The sequence below is a fragment of the Canis lupus genome, chromosome 2 (assembly GCF_003254725.2).
Source record: "Canis lupus dingo isolate Sandy chromosome 2, ASM325472v2, whole genome shotgun sequence".
Lineage (NCBI taxonomy): Eukaryota > Metazoa > Chordata > Mammalia > Carnivora > Canidae > Canis > Canis lupus.
In genome coordinates, this window is record NC_064244.1 from 8,076,890 (window position 1) to 8,094,857 (window position 17,968).

Sequence of the window (17,968 nt, forward strand, 5' to 3'; positions counted from 1 at the left end):
TCTGTCTTTGAATTCTTCTGGGAAACCAACTTCCCCTTCCTTTTCTCTCTCTTTTTTGATATGATTGTCTCCAGTACACACACACATCGGTTACCTCGTGTCACTGATGCATTTGTGCAACAAACACTGAATGTCTCTTATGTTCCAGGCACTGTACCATACCCTGCAGATTCTGAAATAAATCCCACTCCTCCCCAGGCACTCCCAGCTCAGCAGAGCAGATGCCCAGGAAGGCTGGTCATTAAATAGTGTAGGGGACATCTGGGAGGGTTTAATTCTGATGGGAGCTCAGAGGAGGGAACAGTGAGCAAGTAGTTGAGGGAGAATTCATAAATGAGGACATTTTTAAGCTGGGTCTTGCAGGTAAGTAGGAGTTTGCCAGGAAGACAAGGAGGGAATAGAATAATTAAGCTGCCAAAGTATTGTTGAAAGTCTCAAAGTTTTATGATCTATGATTTCCTTTATGTTCTAAAGCACAGATATCTTAAAACTCTTGTTAGGTTGATACATCAAAAGATCTTTATTATTTTTCATTAACTGTTGAGATCAGTTCAGAGTTTGGACATATGGTGCTTTCAATAATTAAAAAAGATTAATTTTCTTACTACGGAATAGACCACAATTCCATTCTCCAACATTCTTCTAAAAACTGGAAGTGTGGATAACTCTTGCTTCAATCAATGAGATTCCTGTTCTCAAATGTTTTGAGAGTATATTATAGAGAGTTGGGTCAACTCAAATGCATGCAAAGTGCAAAGCTCCAAACTTAATTCCCAGCTTGCATCCTAAATTTTCTACAATTATGATAGTTTCTTCAACCAAGAAACAGGTGGATAGCTATTTGACTTTTGATTATGTTCACAAGCAAATATACAGATGAAACAGGCATAACAGATAGAGCATGTTGCAATCCAAAGCTCCCAAATTATTTCTATTAATTGTGAGTTTAGTGGTCATGCCTCTTTGGGTACAATGATCTCCTTTTCCTTGTACTGAGGATTTTATCTTCTCTGTTACTCTGATTATAACCAAAGACACTGGTCTTAGCCAGTTTGTCCTCTATTATTGTTTGACATCTACTTCATTGGTACCACTGTTTATCAAATATGGAATCTTTTTCAACTAGGCAAAAATAGCCTCTATATAAGATTTAAAGACCCATAAAAATAAGAAGCATTAAGCTGGTGAATAGGTTTGCGGAGCATTTATCACTTATGTCAAAGGTCTATGATCCCAAATACATCAATATGCAAACCTGGGTTAAGTACTCAATCTCTTTGTGCCTTAGCTGTGTTCTATGGAAAGTGGAGAGATAGTACTTTATAGGGCTCTTATATGGTTTAATGCAATAACATATGTAGCATACATAGCTTAGCACAGGGCTGACCCACTGAAGGCACTCAGCAAATACCTAATTACTTTGGTTCATGATGATGTTTTTTAAAAAGCTAACAACCCAAAGGTACTGAATAAAATCTAATGCTTAGAATTTAATAAAAATGTCTCTCCTTTATGCTTACATTCATTAGTAACATGTCATAACTAATGCTTTTGATACAAGAGGAAGAAAAATCATTTCAACATAAATGTAATCAAACATAAAATACCTCTTGGAAATAGAGAAAGTGCAATATTGCATGAATAGTGGAAAATTATATCTATAACATGCTTCTTAATTTTGAGTTAATGAAAATAAAGGTAAATGTCATATGTGGTTATTTTAATTAGAGCTTATATCAAGGTGGTTAAAAATAGTCAAATTTTCAGAAACAATTCTTCAGCATTCAATTAACATTTGGATCAAAGTACAATTTTTCCCTATGCAATTCAAAGCAATAAAATAAACATACCTTTGAAACAAACAAATATTTTGTTCAATGATTTCCACTCTAAAAAAAAAAAAAGGCTTGCTTGAGCCCACTTAAAGAGTAAATAAAATGTAAATGTCTTAGGAATCAAAAAAAAAAAGTCAAAGTTAATACTATTTCAATTCATTAAATTGCTCCTGACACATAGCACAACACTTCCAACTGCTAATTAATGACATTCTGAGATTCCAGGAATTGATGAAAATGTTCACAGTGAAATTCAATCTGCTTCTTTATGAAAACTATTTTGGGCTGAACATATACCATAGGATAATTGAACATAGATAGCCAGGATCCAGCTGGCTCTAGCAAAGGCTCACAAATGCCCACAAACTGCCTCTCTGTCTTCCCTCTAACCTGAGGGATGTGAAACACAGAATCTGCTGTCAAAAGCAAAACAAATAATAACACACCAGACCCACTTTTTGCCTATAAAGACAATTTTCCAGAAAATTTATTTTAAAAGGAGACACAATAAAATATGTCTGCTGACGTTCCCTCCTCTCAACATTTTTCAAAACCTGAACCTGAGCTTCCATTGCCCATAATTAGTCACAAATACTTTCAAGACACATAATCTGACAGGAAGCCCCTAGAGATGTCTCCAAATGTAGTAAACAAAGCCAGGAGGTTAAAACTCCTTCTTCATATTTTTCTTCAACCAGAGTTACTAAACCAAGGAAATTATTTGATTTGCAAGACCATTAGCCACACTGACAAATTAATTTCATCAATCACAGTAAAATGGGATGAAATTGAATATATATTTTTTTCATCTTGAAAGTAAATTTAAGGACACTAGGGAAGAGATGGAGAAATGGTATCCTATTCTCCAAAAGACATTTTAGCTCCTGTAAGGACCTCATGACTCATGATGTGGGGAGGTGGAAACTAGAAGACACAGTTTCTGCTTACATTTCAAAATGCTTCAGCACATAAAACTCTCATTGGTTTAAATTATTAAAATCTGTGAATGAATAAACCTCCCCAACAACACATCAGTTCCTGGGCATGGGACACTGCACACAGCGTTGTAAGAGGCACTCTAATGGCCAGCCTCTTACAGGTAGGAAGGACAATGTGCATGTTTGCTGATAAAGCACTAAACTTCAAATATTTCCCAGCTAAGGAAGTACTTGAATATATTAATGATAATATAAAACAAGACAAAGTTCATTCTGCCAGGATGCTGCTCCTGGAGCTCTCCTGCATTTATGCCACCATTACTCCATCACAGCTTCTCATTCACACTCTTAAATTAGTCATTCATTGATTCGACAAGTATATGCTGTGTTAGATTTTGAAGGACTGTCGCAGGCAATGCCAAAAAGTAGATTTTTACTAAGGGCAAAGCAGAGGAAGTGAAGGGCTTTGAGCAAGAGAATGACATGATCAGATTTTTCTTTTAGAAGGATGACAGTTTGGATATTAAATGAGATACAGATAGGAGTAGATACCCAGAAAGCAGCTTAAGAAGGACTGTATTAGGCCAGGCAATAAATGTTGATGGCTAGAAGAAGGCTGTGGGAGCAAGGTTCAAAAGAATGAAACAGAATCAAGACATACAATGAGGGTTACCAAAAAAAAAAAAAAAAGGGAACAAAGCAAATTTGGAAAGATGGTAGGGAAATAATGTGTTAAATTTATAACAGGTTGCATCTGGGGTCAATATTAGTCCCTTATGTACAGTTAGTCAGTGCATAGCAGTGAGATACCTATGTGGACCTCACAAGCTAGTGGGAGGGGGATCATAAATTTGGAAGACATCTCTAACGTAAATAATTATTCAAGGGGTGGCAGAGACAGCACAGGTAGAAACTTTAGGGTTAAGAAAAAAAAGAGCAGAAGACTAAATAATAAGAAAGCACCAACATTTTAGAAATGGGCACAGAGGGAGGACAATCAAGAGAGAAGGGGAAGAAGAAAGAAACTATAAGAGTAAGAAAGCCAAGGACAAATGACCTCAAGAAGGCAGTCGTGGTCAAAACTGGCAAGTGCTGTCTAGTTGTCAATTGAACTTGAAGAGTAAAGTGGATATAATAGAAAAGGAGAAGGATGATGGATGAGTTGGGAATCTTGGTTGTACAAATGTTCGGTGGACTGAATTAGGATTCACTCAGAAGTGAGGGATTGGAGGTAAGAGTGCATAGAACATTTTCATGAACTGTGAATGCCTACTTCTGGAAATTTCCACCAAAGAAAACAAACATGTCAGCTGTGGCATAATTCTGAGTGGTGGCATGGCACTGAGATTACTCCAGGCTTGGTGTAGCGGCAAGGCAGGAGCCAGAGAGCAAAGACTTTGATAACACAGGGGATAGAAGTGAGGATAGCTATTGACAGTGATGGGGAAACAAAGGAATCACAACCCCCATTTCTGGCTTTCAGAACATATGTGGCAGCAAATGAGCAAATTCTACATTCATTCATTCATTCAAGACGTATTTCTTGAATAGCTGCTACTTTGGGGGCTGTGCTAGATGCTGCGAATATTCTTAATAAACAAATCACATGTGCTTCCTGCTTTCCCAGAAGCTACAGTAGGGAGGCTGCTGTAAACGCAGAAGTCTTATGATAGAGGAAAATGTCAGTTAAGACCCAAAAGTAGGGGCTCCTAGGTGGCTCAGTCAATTAAGAATCTGCCTTTGGCTCAGGTCATGGTCCCAAGATTCTGGGATTGAGCCCCGAGTTGGGCTCTCTGCTTAGCAGGGAATCTGCTTCTTCCTCTCCCTCTCCCTCTGATCCCTCCCCCAGCTCATGCTCCCTCTAGCTCACTCTCTCTCAAATAAATAAATAAATCTTAAAATAAAATCCAAAGATAATAGCTTCCATCAAAAAGGAGGGCAAAAGAAGGGACTTTTGTGCACTAGGAAACTGGTCCTTCATAAGGCACAGTGCTTAGGTTTTGGAGAAACGCAGCAGAGGAGGTAGGGTCAGGGGGAGGAAGGGCAGAGCAGGCTGGACTGCACAGAAGAAGCCTAGAGGAACTGGCTAATAGGCCTTGGGGTTTCCAGTGTAATTTATCTCAAATGGGCAGATCCTGATTAATAGGGCTTCTCAAGGAATTCAAATGTGGAACATGATGGTAGTTTCCGGGACTTGGTTCTCATTACAAAACCAGCCCTAGACCTGTTTAGACTGGGTGCCCAGGATTTCCTGAGTACAGGACAGTGGGAGGCATGAGGATCTTTATCTCCAGTGTCTGTGACAGAAACAGCCTTAGTGCTCGGGAGGAAGCCGGACCTTTTGTAAAGAAGCCAGCCAGTTCTAGATGGTGGTTCTGAAGGAATCCAGTTTTTGACCTTGGTTATCTTTCGAACCTTTGTATCTTCTTGATGCTCATCTTCATCATTTTCCTCACCATATGTGACTCTTCCTCCAAGATCCAGTTCTGATTCTTTCCTAAAAACAAATGTGCTCCCATAATTATCTCCACTGCCGTGGTCTTGATAGTCACCCCATCCTGACATGTTCTAGTCTGACCCAAGATGTTGATCTGCAGTTGTGTTGTTAGTATATTTTCTTGAACTCTTTGTTGCCTAAAGACCAGAGTCTTTAGCCCACCACATTGTTCATCACCTCATAAAATTTCTGAGGGCCACCCCAGTCACCCAGGGTCAGAAGACCAGAAAATAAAAGAATGCATCACCATCCTCATCCAAATTCTAGAAGAAATAAAGTGTCAATACTTTCTCCAACACCTTCATTGCCATCTTTTCTCTTTTATTCCTCAAGACAGAACTCTAGCTACTGCCATCTCCTCAGCTATCCCCTTGTTTCTTGCTAGTTTCATTTGTGGAGACACAAAGAGGTCTTTTTTCTTGCCAAATATTTTGATCATATCACATCCCTATGAGCTGAGTGCTACATTACATACAGTGCTTTTCAAAAGAAATATTTTTAATAAGTCAGAATGGTTCTCTGGCCCTGTAGTCTTAGCTTCCTAAGTGCTACCTCAGGTGGCTTAAAGGCGTTATGCCAGTTTTCTGGCTGTCTTCTTCACCTTCTATTGTCTTTTACCTTCCTTCACCTCAACCAAACAAATACTGTTTGGTACTTTGTTTAATCCCCCCAACCCCATCTCCAGACCCCCTTCGTCACTGCAGCTGGCAGAGAATGACCCTCTAATCCATCACCCTGGCCTCTATGTTTTCCATAGACCATATGGTGGCTCGGGACCATCTGGTGGCTTGGTCAGTTAAGCATCTGCCTTCAGCTCAGGTCATGATCTCATGGTCCTGGGGTGGAGTCCTTGCATCGGGCTCCCTGCTCAGTGGGGAGTCTGCTTCTCCTTCTCCCTCTGCCCCTTTTCCTTGCTTGTACTCTCTCTTTCTCTCTGTCTGTCTCAAATAAATAAAATCTTAAAAAAGAAGGAGTTCTCACTCAAATTCTAACTCATACAAAAAAAATGTCATCACACGAGGTAGAAAAGGTGAATATGGGGCAGCCCCCGTGGCGCAGCAGTTTAGCGCCGCCTGCAGCCTGGGGTGTGATCCTGGAGACCCGGGATCGAGTCCCACATCAGGCTTCCTGCATGGAGCCTGCTTCTCCCTCTGTCTGTGTCTCTCCCTCTCTCTCTCTCTGTGTGTGTGTGTGTGTGTGTGTGTGTGTGTGTGTGTGTGTCTATGAATAAATAAACAAAATCTTTAAAAAAACTTATAGAAAAGATTAATATGCACCTCTGTCCCAAACACCTATCTGGGATGTTTGGGCAGGGAACTTGGCATGTGAATATTCAGTGCAGTCCTTAGAATAATGTCAGTGTTGATGAAGGGTGCAAAATAACAGGAAAATCCGAATCACAGGCGAAACAGAAGCATGGATCAGTCTTCACTCACAGGTGGACAAAATCAGAAGCAGATGTCTTTATTCATTACCCTTTGCATTTGTACCCACTGCCTGATGGACTTCCTCTTCGCATTCTCCCTCTGCTTCACCATCCACGCACTGGCTGCCACTTATCACTTTACTGTGGGTTCTGTGAGAGCTTCCCCACATCCATCTTGTCCATCTTGTGTTCCAAGGCTACCAATGATCTGTGGGCCAGGTACAGTTACAAATAGCCTTCACAAGCTTTGCTGGTGAAGGAAAAGAGATCATCTCTTCGTGTTTTCAAAGTGCTATAATATACATACAGCTAAAATAACTGAGGTTCCTCAGACTGTTCATTGGGGTTGTTCACTGGGTGGAGAGCTACTGCTCAAAGAGATCTGCCAAACCAAGATGCAGGGAAGTCTATTCCCAGTGTCACCATGGTAATCAGCAACATGAAAAAAGTTATAATCAATTTCCATAGATGCCTAATTTACATCTAGGAAGACAAAGAGACTCAAGTCAGACATACAGAGCAGCTCTGTGCAATCATATTACTTTAGCACAAACATTTTGGCCAGGATGGAAAAAACTATCAGGTACTGTGTCTCCAAATAATTGAAATCAAATGTTTATTCTATTAATCATTCATTTATAAAACACTTCTTATGCATTCACCATGTGCCAAGGAACATTATTGGTACTGGGGATACAGCAACATGGCAAAGAATAATAAAAAATCCCTGCTGTTTTGTTGGCAAAAAGATGATAAACAGATACTGTTTATAGACAATGCTCACTCTACATCAGTCTTTAGAGGTTGGGATGGTTAATGGTGCCCAGATATTTCACCAAACACTATTCTGAATGTTCCTTGGAGGGTGTTTTTTGGATAAAATTAACATTTTAAAAATTTTACTTCTAAAGATTTTTTTAATTTATTTACTTATTTATTTATTTATTTATTTATTTAATAGGCAGAGAGGGAAGGGTAAGCAGACTCCTCCTTGCTGACTTAGAGCTTAATCCCACAACCCTGAAATCATGACCTGAGCCAAAATCAAGAGTCAGATGCTCAACTGACTGTACCACCAAGCACTTAAATAGTAATATTTAAATCAGTGGACATTGAGTAAAGCAGATTACCCTCCATAATGTAGGTGGGCCTCATCCAACCAGCTTAAGGCCTTAAAAAATCAAAGACCAACCTCCCCCAAACAAGATGAAACTGCAGTAGATGACAGCCTTCAAACTTTTTTTTAAAAGGTTTTATTTATTTATTCATGAGAGATGCAGAGAGAGAGGCAGAGACACAGTCAGAGGGAGAAGCCCAATGTGAGGAGCCCGATGAGGGACTTGATCCCAGATCCCAGGATCTGGCCCTGAGCTGAAGGCAGACGCTCAACCACTGAGCCACCCAGGTGTCCCGGCCTTCAAACTTGAACTGCAATACAAATTCTGCCCTGAGTCCCCAGCCTGACCTACAGATTTTGGATTTGCCAGTCTCAGCCATCACATGAGCTAATTCCTTAAATTACATGAGCTAAATCCTTAAAAATCTCTCCCTCTCTCTCTATCTATATGTATGTATATGTATACACATGCACACACACACACACACACACATTCTACCAATTTTATCTCTCTGGAGAACCCTGACTAATATAGAGATATTCTGATTTTGATGGGCAAGTCTCCAATATTAGCATACCCATACTCATACTCATTTCCATGGTGGCATCCCTCACATACTTGCCAGCATTGATGCTGGAGGAACTGGTTTTACCTGCTTTTCCTCTGAATGCCTTCATGATACACTCTGGGTATGACCCCACCTGGGTTAACAGTTATCAAGGAAAGCCTGCCCTTTGGAATTCAGACCCCTGGGCACCTACCACTGGTGTCTCCTTAACATCACTCACATCACATCTCAGAGTGTGTTCTCTGAGAAATCACCCAGTTCAGCTGGCTATAAAGGTCACCTACAAACCTTCCCAGTACTGAAAATCAATCTTTAGTTCTGAGTCACACCAGTTTGCATCCTCTGCTGGGTTCATGCAAATGTCAAAGCAGCAGGAAAGTGCCACAGTAGGAAATGGCAATCAGTCCTGTCCCAGAGACAGTAGGCCACCTAGCAGCTCATGTACTTGCTAACTAGAAACCCTGGACATCACAAAGGTCTGCTCCTGTCTTTAAAGTTCTTAATTCCAAAGTAGTCATTTTCTCATTGGGATTGGTCTGGGTCCAAGGGCCTTAGGCACTTCCACATGGTCTGCCTGGAACACTTTCTTCCATTTTTCTACCAGACAACTATCCATTCTTCCAGCCTTGCCTCAAATGTTACATTTTTTTCTGAAGTCTATCCTGACCAGAAAAAGTTAATTACTCCTTTAACTTTTAAATTTCTTCTGAAGATTAGAAAGGACACATTAAAAACATGGTCATATTAACCAAACATTCAAACATCAACCCAATGAAATCTGTTCGAGAAAATTGGTCTAAATATGAGAAGGTGCAAGTTTTACCAGTTATATTTTGTTCTCTCAGTAACAGTCTTTAAAATGCAATTTGTAAGCAGAGGCTCACAGCACTGGATAGCTCAGTGACAGGCTACTTCCCAGAGATTAGGTAGGTCATAAATCTTACATAACCCTCAAATATTAGAACTCCATAATATCAAAACTTATTGTGCAGTGTTCATAAGGTAGGTCCTTGGTCATTTCATTCCACTTAGCTCAGTGCAAGCACCATAATTACAATTATTTATATTATAACCACCCTCGTTACCTCTGTTCTTAGATTCTTCATCCCTAAGAATGAATGGAATTGTACTGTCTTCAAAATAGTTCAAGTAACTATTAATCTATTCCAGTGGAAAGTCCTAACAAAATGTCCCCCCAATTTTCCAAACTAACACATGTCAAATCCATGTAAATGCCAGTTTTTCTTCCTCGGACTGATTTTAGCACATATCGTGTGTTCAACTTAAATGTGATTTGCAAAAGAAACAACAAATCTGAGTTAATCGTAGAAATAGACAGTGGATGGGATTACCAAAAGACTGTGCTAGGAACTGCCATAAACACTCACTGATTTTTACAAAGTTCATTTGTCACCTAGAGCCCCCAGGAGGCAGTTTCAGTTCTGTCCTGGGCTTAACATTCAGGTTTCCTCTGCATGTCACACTCAACATTACATCAAGATGATAAAATAATCTTAATCTTTCTGAAACTCCAGCAATCTGTGTTTTTCTCCACCACAGCATTAGGGGTGCCATTTTGGCTTTTACACCACATAAGCCAACACATCACTTGTAATACGTCTAATACAGAGGCAGGACTGGGTTCAGGCAGCTTCTGCACATCATGCTCTGCATTAGTGGTTGGCTCATAAGAGGGGCTGCCCCTTCCATGCTTGGTCAAGAATCGACCCTGGCTGGACTCTCTTCCACCTCTCTCAAACCCTGGCCTTGGTGTTACATGATGATAAAGGCAAATCCAATGAACATTTCCCACTCCAATTATACCCAGCCACTCAGCAACATTTAATACAGATCTGTCTTCTCCCGAAAACACCTGTGCACATGGTCCCCAGGACGCCACACTTAGCTGGTGTCCTCTTGTTGTGGCAGCCCTTCTCAAGTCTAGGAGCCACTTCTTTTAGACCTTCTTGGAACTCAGGCTTCCAACTTCTCATACTCACAGCCCAGGACCTCTCATCCAGTCTGACCATCTTATCCACCTGCATGTCATTGACTTCCTCAAGTATCTCATTCTGTGGCCTCTTCCCAAAACTCTAGACAAATCCACACAGCAGACATCTCCTACAAGCTGGACATATAGAGCATCTCTGTGCAAGCCTATAATGTCAGCACAAACAGCACTCAAAACTCTTTTACATCCTCTCTGGAAATGTGCCCCTTAGGCTTCCCCATATCAGTAAGGGCACCATGACTTACTCACTCAGGCAATATGAGACTTATGTCATGTGCTCAAACCCCATGATTACTCCATCAGCAAATCCCATTAGCTTTAGTTTTGGCTTTCTGATGACTCTCTGCCACCACCACTCCATCCATGTCACCATTGCCTCTCTCCTGGACCATGGTGTCAGCCCCTTACGCTAGTGATGGTTTTATAGCTAAATTGTATCACATCACTTTTCTATCCAAAGCCAGTTCAGGGGTGCCTAGGTAGCACAGTGGGCTGATGCCCACTCTTGCTTGGCTCGAGGTCGTGAGACTGAACTCTGCCTTGGGGCTGCATGCTCAGCACAGAGTCCACTTGGGACTCTCCCTCTGTCCCTCCTCCCCTCAAACAAGTAAGTAAATAAATAAATAAATCTCTAAAATAAAAAGGTGCCAACCTAAAGCTCCTCATTAAACTCAGAAGTGGTTTGGTTTCTTTTTCTTTTCTTGAGGGGGTGGGGGAAGGTGTAGATTAGAGGAAATTTTATTTCTGTTGTTGACAGTCTTAAACATATTTTCAGGGGAATGAATAACAGGAATTCCTACTATATAATGCTCCCTTCCTCTGGTTCCAAGTACTATATTGACATGAAAATCCAACCATATCCTGTTGCAGCTTAAAATCCTTCCATGGTTCCCTGTTGCTCTTGGACAAATACCAAGATCCTGCTGTGGCCTGCAGACCCTGATCCACTCCCCTCCTCCCCCACCCCAAGACTGCAGTGATGGAGAAAGGAGCCTAGATGAGAAGGGAAGAGCTCAAGCTAGCATTTCTGCCCTACCATCTCCTCCCAGCAGCCCAACATCCTAATTTCACCCACATGGAGTTCATCTCTTCAAAATACCCCAAATTCTTACTATATCACACCCCAATGTTGGACAGGACTAGGTCCCTTTACAACTCTTACTGCCATTCCTACCATCCTTCATTCTGTTCTCCCCATACCAGACTCTAGCAATTGCTTACACAAGCTCATTCCCCCTTAAGGCCCTTACTATTTCTTTACCTGGATTCCATCCTTCCAGATCACCACATGATCACACATTTACTTTGCTTCTATGATATTTGAAGACATTGCCTGAGAGTGGCCCATCCTATCCATAATTGAGCCTGAGCTCTCTATCCCTTTTCTGTTTTATTATTTAAATTACATTAATTTGTTTGATATCTGCCTCCTCCACTAAAATAAAAACAAGGGAGAAAGGACTTTGGCAAACTCATTCACCACTGACCCACATTCCAGTCTTGGCTGGCAGCTCAAGGTGCCCAGAGCTGGCTCTGTGTGCCCAGCCTGTGTGCCTACAGAAAAACCTATCCTGAAACTACTTAGTGATGGCATCCCTGAGATACAGAAAAAAGAGTTTAGCTAAGCATCTGAACGTGCTTTCTTTCATGCAATGAACCATTTGTAAGGACCTTTATTTCCCACACCTGTGCCTGAGGATTGCCTGAAGGATCGAGCAGGCATGAAATTAGAACTATTCCAATTCCAAATACACAGAAAGTCAAGAAGCATATTCCAGGAAGAAGAAAGGAAGGAAGAGAGGGAAGGAGAGAGGAAAGGAAGGAAGGAGAGGGAAGAGAAAGGAAAGAAGCAAGCAAGTAAGCAGTCATCCAACAGTGTTTTCAGATATTGCTCAGGGAAGGATCTTTAAACAATGTTATTAGGGCACATTTTCTCTCCCATCTCTTGCCTGGCTTTTCCTCTTTGCAAAAGCTGTATTCTCTCCTGCTGTAAATATGTTCCCTTTATGAAGCAGGGGAGTAATAGCTGTCAATTCCAGGACTGTATTCATTAAGTAATTCCAGTGGAAAGAGGATTTCTTTCTTCCAACAGCCTTGCATCAATCCCAGGAATGACTCAAGGGGCCTATATGTCCACCACATACCTTGTTCAGGAATACAAGGACTACCTAGGCCTGAGTGCAGTGCTCACCCCCATGGTCTGTTAGCTGAAGAGCAACAGAGCTGGGCTGGACAATGTGCTAGGCAACCGAACTGAAGGAGTGGGAAACTCATCTCTAGTAAAACAAAACAGGATGCAATAAATGTCTCTTTTATCCCAGGTACGACCAAGGTTTTCTATATCAACCTGCACACAACCTTTAGGTCTAGAAGAAAATTTTTGCACTCAGTAAAGATGAGGTGAGCACAAACCTCCCACTCTGTATCTGCTCCCACACAGACCCAGATGGACCTTCTATGTTCACAAAATGAATGAAACAAAGCAATCCAACATGCTCACAAATGCAGGAGAAGTCCTAAAGCCAATCCTCTAGGACAATGGCAGAAAGAAGTAAAGATCAAAAAGGCAAACTCAAAAGTGAATTAAACAGGTGAAAATGCCAGCATACTTCTTTATCTACAGTTCTCCCTTTGGAGTCATCCAGAATCACAGTTTTAGAGACAAGTCATCCACAGATAACTCTCAAGTCATTTCTCTAGACTGACCTCTCCCCTGAACTTCACACTGGGGTGTCTAATTTTCTACATGTCAGCTCCACTAACATATTCAAGAGGCATCTCAAACCTATTACATATAAAACAAGAAGCGCTTATCTTCCCAGATCTGATCTTCTCTCTGTATCTTCTGCTCAGAGGTGGCAACTCCATTTCACTTCTCAGGCAAATAGCCTTGAACTTATCCTTAACTCTTCACTCTTCCCACCTGACATTCAAAGCTTCAGCCAATCATGTTGGCTCTGCTTCAAAATATATAAAAAATTGAACTAGACCTGGCACTTCACCACTACCACCTGGCCCAAGTCACCAGCATTCCTACCTGGGCCACAGTAGCAGTCTCTCAGCTGGTCTTCTGACCTTTGCAGTCAGTGTCCAATCCAGAAGCCAGAGTGATCCTGATAAAAAAGAAAATAAAAGGTAAAATCATGTCACGTTTCTGTTGTCAAATCTCAGCTACATGCCCATCTCATGAAGACAAAAGTCAAATCCAAGGAGCCCTGTGTGATTGGTCTCTGGTGCCTTCGTGACTTCACTTTTGCTACTAGGCTCCTCATTCATTCAACTTAAGTCACCTTGGCATTCTTTTTTTTTTTAACATTTTATTTATTTATTTGAGAGATTGAGCATGAGCAGGGGGAGGGGCAAAGCGAGAGGGAAAAGCAGACTTCCCGCCAAGCAGAGAGACTGATTCGGGGCTCTATCCCAGGACCCCAGGATCATGACCTGAGTTGAAGGCAGACACTTAACCTATTGAGCCACCCAGGTGCCCACCTCTGCAATCTTGTCAGTCCTCATATACACCATGCATGCTCCTGCTGAAGGCTTTTGGACTAGCAGCTTTTTCCACCTCCAATCCTCTCCCCCAAATATCTTTACCTTCTTAGTTTCCAAGCAGCCCAAATGCACCCTCCATGCTGTTTTTCACTTTATTTTTCTCTAGATCACATCTCTCCATTGATGTATAAATGCTTTATTGGTTTGCTTATTCCTTGGGTCTCCTCGGTAGATTATAACCTCTATGAGAGTGGAGATTTGTGTTTGTGTGTGTATGTGTGTGTGTGTGTGCGTATTTTGTTCACCACTATATCCCTAGTGCCTGGAACTGTATCTGGTATATAGTAGGTGCTCAATAAATATATGCAATTAATATATGCTAAATTAATCAATTATCTATCTGTAAATTTCTCTTGCCTGAGAAAAGAAAAAGCAAAGTATATGGCTTAAAGAAAAATCCTCTATTGCCTCCTCCTGCTCTGTCTCATACGCATACTTTAAGAAGCAGAAAAACATTTTTAAGAGCATCTGTTTTTTTGAGCCCAATATGATAAAAGAATGTATTAAATAAGAACTATTTGAAATAAGAAACAAACATAGCAAAATTAAATATATAGTAACTGAAATAAAATCAGTAGATATACATAAAATCAATTCATACCATAGAGAATAAACTTGAGAAGCATCCCCCAAATAAAGGCCAAAATGAATAAAGTTGTAAAAAAATACATGCAGAAAGAGAATGGCATACTCGAAGGACAAATCTTAGACAGAAAACCCACCAGTATAAGAATAAATGTATAGATGAGAAGCAATAATAAGAAGTAGGAGAGGATAAAATATTCCAGAGCTAAAAAAGCAAACTTGACATCAGAAATTGATAGTTTAACATCTTCTAGAGAAACTTAACAAGTAGAAATAAATATTATTACATGGCCTCATAAAAATTTAGAACTTAGAAAAAATTTTAAGGAGTCCTAAAATCAACCAAACTGGAGGACAAAAACCAACTACAGTTTCTCTTCCAATATCTCCTCTATAATAATAAATGCCAGACTACAAGGCAGTTTATAGCACATGGAGGAGGAAAGTTTATGATTTAGGAATTTTATAAATATCTATGTGCTATTCATGTTAGGATAACATCTGTTAAATAATTACACCTGTAAATGAAGAATGTTATAAAAAATACCAGCTAGAAGATGAAAAATAAATTTACCACCCAATAAGTTTTTTACAAAAATTGAATGATGATGTAGTCCAGCTCAGCAAGAGGCTAATAAAACTGTAAGTTCAAAAACTGAAGGCATTTAATAGAAATAACTATCAGTACTATAAAAACTGGTTAACTGCCTAGAGATAATTCAATAAATACATAATAGTTATGAGGAAAAAATACAGTCTAACAAATATCTTAATTATTACAATTATGGTAACTGAATACAATGCAAAACATACATTTATTGGAAAAAAAAGGACATGTTATTCCAAAAGATTTAGTTTTTTGTGTGTTAACTTCCAGATTAAATTCATAGGAGGATAAATCTGGGTGCACACTGAGGGAGTAGATAATGGGAGGGAAAAATGAAAAGCAAGAAACTAAATTGTCCTTAAAATGTTAATGTAAGTGCTAGTAGAACTTAAAAGAGACTACCTCCCTTCAATATATAAAATTTTGGAATAAACCTAACAAATATGTGCAAAACATGCATGGAAAAATATAAAACTCTTTTGAAAGACACTAAAGACTCAAAGAGAAAGAAATGTCATGTCCTGGGTCAGAATACTCAATTTTTTAAAAATTTCATTTCTTCTCAAATTGAACTTTGAATTAAATGCAATTCCATCAGAATTAAAAAATCCCAGAGATTTTTTAATACTACTTGGGAAGTTGATTCCAGACTGCATATGGAAGAGTAAAAAGCAAGAACAGCCCTTGAAAGACAAAAAAAGTAAAAAGATTTTCACTACCAGATCTTAGAACTTATCATAAAACTGTAGTGATTGAACACCATAGTGTGGCACTGATGGGATAGAAAATGAAATAGAACAGAGATGACACTCTAGAGCCTCTCATACATAAAAATGTGATGTATGGCAGAGGTGGCATTAAACATCATAAGAGAAAGAATAGATGTTTGATATCTGGTGCTAAGACAACTTTTTCCACATGGGAAAAATAAAATGGATTCCATATCACAGCACCCTCACCACACCAAAGGATTAAAGACTTGAATTCAAAAGTCAAAACCTAAAAAACTTAAACATATAGGAGAATATAACTATGGTCTCGGGTAAGGAAGAACTTCTTAAATAACATGAAAAAAAGAGGTAATGAAAGAAATTATCAGTATAGGGACACCTGGGTGGTTCAGTGGTAAAGCAAATATCTGCCTCGGCTCAGGGCATGATCCTGGCATCCTGGGATCGAGTACTGCATTGGGGTCCCCACGGGGAGCCTGCTTCTCCCTCTGCCTATGTCTCTGCCTCTCTCTCTGAGTCTCTCATGAATAAATAAATAAAATCTTTAAAAAAAAAAAAAGAAATTATCAATACATTCAACTACCTTAAAATTCAGAACTTCTATTCATAGAAGGATACCATGAAGAAAACTTCATACAATGCTATTTGGATTGTAAAATGTCCAACTACTTTGGAAAACAGTTGGACACTCTCTTAAAATTTAAATGTACATGGATCATACACCGAACCATTCTACTGCTAGGTATGCCAAGAGAAAAAAAAAAAAAAACACAAGTTTACTCACAGGCTTTTATGAATGGCTTTGGTTTTCATAGCCTACAAATGGAAACAATGCAAATATACAACAAAAGGGGTACGAACAGGAGCACCTGGGTGGCTCAGTCAGTAAAGCATCCACGTTTAGCCCCGGTGGAACTCCCTGCTCAGGGGGGGGAGTCTGCTTCTCCCTCTCTCTCTGCCCTTCCCCCACTGCCGTTCATGCACATGCTCTCTCTCTCTCTCAAATAAATAAATAAACAAAATCTCCTAAAAGGGGGGGGGAATGGATAAACAAATTGTATCATACCCATAGAACTAAATATTATTCAGTAATAAAAATGAATTAACTATATATGCAATAACATGAATGAATCCAAAATAATTGTGTTGAGTGAATGGAGCCAGACAAAACAGAATACACACTGTATGCTTCCATTTGTATAAAACTCTAAAAAATCTAAATTAATCTACAGTGACAGAAAGTAGATCAATGGAGATGGGAGTGTAGGAAACAAGAGAAAAGGATTACTAAAAGGTACAAGGAAACTTTTGGGAATGCTGAATAAATTCACTATCTTGATTGTGTTCATGGTTTCATATGTATGCAGATGTCAAATTTTATTTAGTTGCACATTTAAAATATGTTCAGCTTATTGTATGTTAATTATAACTCAAACTTTTTTTTAAAAGATATCATAAAGAAAGTAAAAAGACAAGCCAAACACTGGAAGAAGACTATATACACATATAACCATCAAAGAAATAGTATTCATATTTTTTAAATTCCTTGAACCCAATGAGAATAAAGCAAATAATACAGGAGAAAAATAGGCAAAAGACACAACAGGCATTTCACAGAAGAGGGACTACAAATGATAAATAAACTAATAAGAAGATGCTCAGTCTGATTAGTAATCAGGAAAATATAATTTTAAAATGATAACAATGTACCATTTTACTTCCATATATTTATAAAAAACTGAAAGTATAACAATACAAAGCACAGGAAAGGATGCAGGTCAATAAAAACTCTTAGAAATCCCTGGGAAAATTAAAATGGTATGTCACTTCAAAAACCAATGCAACCTTGGGCAGCCCGGGTGGCTCAGCGGTTTAGCGCCACCTTCAGCCCAGGGCGTGATCCTGGGGACCTGGGATTGAGTCCCACATCAGGCTCCCTGCATGGAGCCTGCTTCCCCCTCTGCCCGTGTCTCTGCCTCTCTCTCTCTCTGTTTCTCTCATGAATAAATAAATAAAGTCTTTTTAAAAAAATGCAACCTTAACATTAAAACTGAAGCTCTTCATACCCCGTAACCCAGTAAGTATATCTGTTCTCAGGAA

At 39.6% G+C, this 17,968-nt stretch overlaps 1 long non-coding RNA gene across 2 annotated transcripts in view; it reads right to left on the bottom strand.

Moving 5' to 3' along the window:
* Window positions 1-17,968, bottom strand: part of LOC125753416 (uncharacterized) — a 132,342-nt gene that overhangs the window by 81,543 nt on the left and 32,831 nt on the right. For both annotated transcript variants that reach the window (XR_007405186.1, XR_007405185.1), the window contains exon 2: window positions 13,431-13,506. This is a non-coding gene — a long non-coding RNA (uncharacterized LOC125753416). The remainder of the gene's footprint in view (window positions 1-13,430; window positions 13,507-17,968) is intronic.